Source organism: Scylla paramamosain, chromosome 21 (assembly GCF_035594125.1).
Source record: "Scylla paramamosain isolate STU-SP2022 chromosome 21, ASM3559412v1, whole genome shotgun sequence".
Classification (NCBI taxonomy): Eukaryota; Metazoa; Arthropoda; class Malacostraca; order Decapoda; family Portunidae; genus Scylla; species Scylla paramamosain.
The window spans coordinates 7,415,767-7,423,266 of record NC_087171.1 but is presented as its reverse complement, the minus strand read 5'-3'; the positions used below and the strand labels follow the sequence as shown (position 1 = coordinate 7,423,266).

The 7,500-nt window shown below is 43.2% G+C and overlaps 1 long non-coding RNA gene across 1 annotated transcript in view; it reads right to left on the bottom strand.

Moving 5' to 3' along the window:
• Positions 1 to 7,500, bottom strand: part of LOC135111316 (uncharacterized) — a 109,801-nt gene that overhangs the window by 68,378 nt on the left and 33,923 nt on the right. The window lies entirely within an intron of this gene.

Here is a 7,500-nt window from a genome sequence, read left to right as displayed (position 1 = left end):
TATAAATGGTTACCGATTCCAATGCCAATGACAAAGGTGAAAACATCCAGTCGTCTTTTTAAGCAAACTCATATGTCACTAGACGAGGAAAGCGGGACGCCTGGTTCTCTGGCACACTGGCGATTCAGATCCTATTAAAGGTTGCGGGTTCGATCCCTGCTGAAAACACTTTCTTCGCGGGAGAAATGGTTTTGTCTCATGATTAAAGCTGGTGCTATTTGATCTTATTTTTTTTTTTTTTCGGCGTCTAGCTGAACTTTTAAAGGATTTTTTTTTTTTTTTGAAGGAATCTAATGCTTTGTAAGGGAGAGATTGATTTACGATAAATTTTTTGGTGGGAGAGATGCTTCTATGAAATAACTCAAGCTGCTACTATTTGGCTCTTATTCCTTCGGTATCTCAATGAAACTTGGGGATTTTATGTCTCAAATACACAATACATATGCACACCAAATTTCATACGATTCCGAAAAAAAAAAGTTAATGTCATCTAAGTAACTCACGATACCTCCCCTTACTAGATTTTGAAATATGTTCAGGAAGCTTGTGCGCTGCTGGAGAGGGTGACCTCATGGTGGTGTTTCAGTGGGAAAGTTGCTTCTGTCTTGTATCTCGAATTGGTACTATCTGACTCATTCCTTCAGTGTCTCAATTCACTTTTCAAAGTCTTTTTTTCAAGAAACTTGCGTGTCGACAACTAGACAGACTCATGGTACAGGTCTGTCTCGCCGCCCTAGCCGGTGCTCCACGACCTCATTCTTGCGGGGCCGTAACCTAATGAATTTCCAAGGCTATTTTCATTTTTTTTTTTTTTTTAAGTAAAGTATCAGGATTCTGTACACCTGCGTAACTAAAACTGGCTGATGCATTGTGAACTTTTCCACGTTGAACTTCTTTGGAGAGACAATCAATAAAGCTTGTGTTTTCTTTTTTGTCTAATATCTTATGACCATGGTCAAAACATCTCATATACTCGTATTTGATAAAATATCACAACGATGCCGGAACATCGTTAAAGCAAGCTGAACTTTACATGTTTAACTTTTTTCAGGGAAATGACAAGTAAGCGTACATTTTTTTTTTCTGGTTTTTTGCTTGATATTTTATGCCATTAGCCAGTCACCTTCACATATAATAAATAAAATACACTTCTAGGAAGGTGGTGAGCGAGGACGGGATCCACAGGGTGTTTTAAGTTACCCTAAATTATTCTTCCCCGAGCAGGAGACGGCCTGAGAGTCACCCGAGGGAGGACAGGAGTGACGATGACCGCGCGAGGCGAGCCCTTTAGATTAGGGTTACATTATGGAAATGTCAAGGATGAGTTAGGGAACAGTGAAAGCTGAAGGGTGAAATGGACAGCAGTAGATATATAATATAGCCTTAATCAGCCTCCTCCTCCTCCTCCTCCTCCTCCTCCTCCTCTTTCTCCTCCTCCTCCTCCTCCTTCTGCTGGTGATGCTGGTGTGGCTACTGAATTATACACCTCGCCTCGCCTTGTTTGTCTTTTAATCAAATTTGAGTGTTCTGTGTATTAGTCACTCTTGTACTGCTATGGCCTTCATTAACCTGCAGAGCACCGTAACAATTGTTTGCATGAGAACAGAAGAGACAAAAGAGAAGATATGAGGTTTTGTCTTTTTTTTTAGATTACAGAAATATTTAAGAGAGCTTGGTGTAAAAAATGAGTGTCTAAAAAGTTGCTGGTGATCAGAGGAAAAATTGTAAAGCTATGAAAGGGTTAATTCCCCTTTTATTTTCATTTCTTAGTGACTACATTATTTTTCTTGAAGCAACCACAAGTGTATATGTTAACTAGTCTTATCTGTCTTGACCACGTCTGCACACAGTCACCCAGACCGCCTAGGGATATCAAACGTCCTCCACGCACCCCTGCAGCACAAGGGTCACGGAGGGACAGGCCGCAAGCACACGTACCCCTCGAAAGAACCTGTTTCTGGCCTAGTTACGAGGGGCGTGGACACAGGCACCCCAGCCAACAGTGTGTGATCAGCCTTGACACATAATACTGGGGTCGTGTTGACTGTCATGTAACGCTGCTCTGTGTCTCTTCTTGATGGGGTTAATCCCTTCGCTACTAATGATAATATTGCATTTGTTATATTGGTCCTAAATAATATAAGAGCATAAGAACATGAGGAAAGCTGCAAGAAGCCGACGGGTCTACAAGTGGATTTATTAGTTAAAAATTATTCCCCCTTCGTAAATTTATCTAATTTTCTTTCAAAGTTCCATTCTATCTTTTCGCAAACTTGTCAGTGAGCACAAAATCACGCAGAATGTTGTCAGCGCTAGTGAAGAGCACCTCGCCAGTCCCATCCCACTGAGTATCTTCAAATTTGCATAAAAAAAAAAAAAAAAAACGCTGTCAGAGTGTTTCCCGCCAGAACAAAGGTAAGGTGTTATTGTCAGCAGCAGCAGCAGGTTGAATAACACTGAATTAATGTGATCTATCGCAGTTCATTTCATCCTTCAGCTTTCACTGTTGCAAATTCAACCTTGACACAATGATATCAGTCCACAGTAGTCATAACCAAACCCAGTGAAGCGATGCCCAACCTACCCAAGCCCACCAGAGTCCAGTCAACCTTAGCAATGTTTATCCAAGCCAACCATTCAACTTTAATAATGCCCAGCCAAGCCAAGCTCAATCAGACCCAGGAGAGCCCAGTAAAGCCCAACTATGCCACCCAAGCCAGTCAAATCCAGATAAACCCAACCAGGTCGAGCCAACCAAAGCACAGCCAAAGTTAGCCAAGACCAGCCAAGCCAAGTCCAACCAAAACAAGTCAAGCCAAGCCCAGCCAAGTCCAGTCCATGCCACATCATATCGCATCACCTCAACCTTTTCTATATGTTTATCTTAGGAAGGAATTTGTTTTTTTTGCTGTAGTTGTTATCCTTGAAGACGAAACAAAGCACCGGCCCCGCCAGCTCTGTTGGAATGCGGCCACTGGGCATCGTAGAGAGCATGGCTGATGGAGAAATATTCTGTAGCCGACCTTGCCACGGATCTGTAGGTCTTCTAGTCAACGTGGCGTCACTTGTAAACGTTCTGAGACGTTTCCAAGGCATGCAGTCAAAATAAGTGGATTCGCAGAGAGGTAGTAAAGCCTTGGGAACACACATGAAGATACTTTGTCACGGATCTGTAGGTCTTGTAGTTAACGTGGAGTGACTTGTAAACGGATGCAGAGAGGTAGTGAATGCGTAAACCTTTGGTAGCAAACATGAAAATATCTTGTCTCAGATCTGTAGGTTTTCTAGTTGACGCTGGCATTGTTCATAAGTATTCTTAGGCGTTTCTAGTGAGATAAACAAGAGGCTCGTGCTCTTAGAAAAATCTTAAATATATAAACCTCAAAGGAATAGAAAACTGGCTTAACCTTTCAATTTCCTCTTCTTCCTTTCACAGCCTTTCACTGCTAACTTCCAACTTTTAACGTGTCCTTCCCGTCCTCCTCCTCCTCCTCCTCCTCCTCCTCCTCCTCCTTTTTCTCATTATTATGGTTCTAACTTATCTCTCCCATGTCTTTGCCTCTTCGTCTTTCTTTATTAACGTTTGACTTATCCTTACATCTCTCTCTTCTTCCTTTTTCTCTTCTTTCGTGAATATTACCTAACTTTTTCCTCCTGTCTCTGTTCTTTTCCTGTTTCTTTACCAATGCCCTCACTTGTTCCTCAATTTCCCTCCCCTCCTTTTTCTGTTCCTCTCTCGTTACAACTGCCAAGCGTTTCCATCCATTCTTCCTCCTGTCTCTGTTTGTTATCTTCCTCTTTCTTTGCCATTGTTTCACTTGTCCCTCAGTTTCCCTCCCTTCTTATTCTGTTCCTCTTTCGTTACAGCTGCCAAACGTTTCCATCTCACTCTTCCTCGTCCTTTTCCCCATTTTCTCCCATCGGTAAAGGCACCCCTCTCCCGTAACCCATGCTGGTGTTATTCCACTTTGTTGTTGCTGCTGCGATCAAACTTATTGGCCCTCCTTTTCTTCCTCGATTAATGTGTCCTCGGCATCCTCGTCCCGTCACCTGCCAGGAAAGGTAAAAACTAACCGACATTTTAGGAAACTCGACAGAAACCATGGCACTATGACAGGCACGGAAGGAAGTGCGTTCTCAATTAAACCGAACGCCTCAGAAGACATTTTTGTAATTACACGATGAACCCCCGAGACACACGCTGCCCTATGCCGTGAACTTCAGCCAGGAGCCTTACAATTTTTGCCCTCGATGGCTGAAAAATGATCACCAAGGGCGGAAGTCAAGGGATCATTGTAATAACGCGGCATGTCACGTGTGAAGGATCGGAGTGATGCTTCCCTCTGCAGTTCATCGCACGCTTTATTGATGAGTGACAAAAAATTATGTGGTTAGAAGGAAGTAGTTAAAAGGAAGATATGTGAAGTTTATCTGCTTCAGTGTGCATTGCTCGTGTTATGCTGACCAGAGGTGATCCCTTCCTTTCTTCTTTTTTTCCTCCATTATTCATTCAATCTTATTTACATTTGTCTTTCTTCTGTGATACTTGATTTTATTAACTTTGTCCCTTATTGTCCAATTCTTCCTTTCTTTCATCCTTCCTTCCTTCATAATTCGTTCACTGTCATCAATATATTTGTTTTCCTTCTATGATGTTTGATTTATTTAACCATTCCCTTTATAATAATAATGATATGACATGTTTTATGTTCGAGCAACGCTACATGATTTCACTGCAAAAACTAACACTACAAGCAATAAAAGGTTTTAACAGATCGATTACTATTTCTGGTGCCAGTGGTGTGTTTCACAACATGACTCTAAACTTGCACCACAACATTTTATTCAGCTAGAGGAGAGGCCTTGCCGGTCAAAGGGTTAGAAGGGAGGCTGTGGTGTGGGTGATGGAGAAGATTTTGATAGGAAAGCAAGTAGTGAGCGTATCTACTACTACTACTACTACTACTACTACTACTACTACTACTTCTATCCTAATCATTCACCCATTACTAGCCAGCTCATCAATACCCTCACATCTGCTAAGAGATTCACAGGTGTTCCTTTCTGAATGTATCTGAGGGGCTAATAGCGGGGTCAGCGTTCCAAAGAGACCCCAACAGGTGAATGCAGCGTGTGTAACCTTTTTGAGGTCACCTGACTCAGCTGACCTAGCAAGATGGCCAACACTCGCTGCAGTTCATGTTTTTGTTTTCCTTTTTACACTTTGTGTTCTTGCTGCACCCGATTCTAGGTGGGATCGTAACCTACTTGTGTTCATCAATATTTTTTTGGCTGTTTGCGTGCACGTATGTGAGTGGTAGATGCCTGTGTGTGTGTGTGTGTGTGTGTGTGTGTGTGTGTGTGTGTGTGTGTGTGTGTGTGTGTGTGTGTGTGTGTGTGTGTGTGTGTGTGTGTGTGTGTGTGTGTGTGTGTGTGTGTGTGTGTGTGTGTGTGTGTGTGTGTGTGTGTGTGTGTGTGTGTGTGTGTGATATAACAGATTGACAGTGACCTATTCTTTCGCTATTGTTGACTTGTCTCCATGGTCAAGGGTGTGGCTCTCGTGGCTGACTGGCTGACTGACTGACTGACTGAGTGACTGACTGACTGACTGAGTGACTGACTGACTGACTGACTGATGGACTGACTGGCTGATTTATTTATGGTGTGACTGACAGAGTTGATTTACTGACTTATTCACTGGCTGAATGACTGACTGACTGATTCACCAACAGATGGAGAGTGATGGAAGAACCCAATAACCTCCACTAGAAGTTTCGTGTGTATGTGTGTGTGTGTGTGTGTGTGTGTGTCTTGTGTGTGCATGACTGTGTGAAAGTACGAGTATATTAGATTGACCTTTTTTTTTTTTTTCTCTCTCTTTTCATAATTACTTCCGCATCGAGTCACGCACATGTGTTAAGATAATTACAGCACGAGAACTGGAGCTGATGAAGTGGTAGGAGGTACAGGACTGGTGAGGAGAGAGGTGGGAGGAGAGGGAGCAGTTGGTGAAGACACAGTGAGGCAAGAAGGATAGGCTGGTGAGGAACGAAAGGCAGGAGGGAGGGACTAGTGAGAATGGTGAAGCTGGAGGAAGGAGAACTGGTGAGGGTGGTGAGGCAGGAGAAAAAAGGATGGATTTGTGAGAATCATGGAGCTGGATGAGGGAGGTTTTGTGAGGCTGCATGGGGCTGAAAAAGGTGGGGGAAGTTACTGAGTCAGGAAGAGAGACGAGGACTGACGCAGACGCCGCCTCGTGAAGGTTACAATAATGGGCTCAGCAAGAAAATATTAGGCCAGTAAAAAAAGACGTGATACCAAATAACCTCGAACGATGCACAGCTGATAATGATGATGGGTAATGATGATGGTGATGATAATTCCACTAAATCAACAGTTCAAAAGCAGATTGTATGACCTAGATAGATAGACACCACCATCAACACCACCACCACTAGCAAGTCAGGTAGCAAGGTCTTCACACACCACCACCTGAGGCTTGGTTAACAACACTCAAGCTCAAAACCAATGAATAGATAACCAGCACTCCACGCCCTCCACTTGTGAGCCACGCCAACGCAACCGCCTGCTCTCTCTCTCTCCCCTTCCTCCTCCCTCCACACTCTTTCACTCAATATTCTTCTTCTTTTCCCCCCTTCTTCTTTGTATTCCTTTGTATAGTATGTGTTCTGCTTATTCGTTTTTTTTTCTTTACTATTTTCAAGATCAGTTTGAGAAGGAAAAGTATCTCCACTGTTACTGTTGATACTGCTACTGTTGCTATTACTGCGACTACTACGACTACTACTGTTACCACTACTACTACTACTACTACTACTACTACTACTACTACTACTACTACTGCCACCACCACTAACATCGAGATTCATTACTACCACCACCATTACCACCACAGTACAAAGGGTGTGGTGGACTTGCCTGCAGTTTACACCCGCGCCCTCCATGCATTTACGCGGCAAAGCACGGTTCACCCACCCGCCCACCACCATCACTACGATTGGAAGACGATGACGAAGACGTAGAAGAAGAAGAAGAAGAAAAAGAAGAAGAAGAAGAAGAAGAAGAAATGTATGAATGAGAAAAATAATAAGAAACAACAAAAACAGTTACTACTATCACCAGCACTACTACTACTACTACTACTACTACTACTACTACTACTACACTACTACTACTAATACTACTACTATTACTACTACTTCTATTGTGTGTGTGTGTGTGTGTGTGTGTGTGTGTGTGTGTGTGTGTGTGTGTGTGTAGCAGTCGTAGTGAGGATGAAGTGATGGTGAAGATGAAGAAATGAAGATGGTGAAGGTGGGTAAGATGATGTCGACATGAGGAGAAGTAACAGTGAAGGTAACAGAGGTGACAGTGGCGACGGTAGAGGCAACAGTGGCAAGAGATGGTGATAGTGAGGCAACATTACTCCTGAGAACCTGAGGAGCCCGCGACCTCGCCCTGACCCCCTTAAGAGCCGTG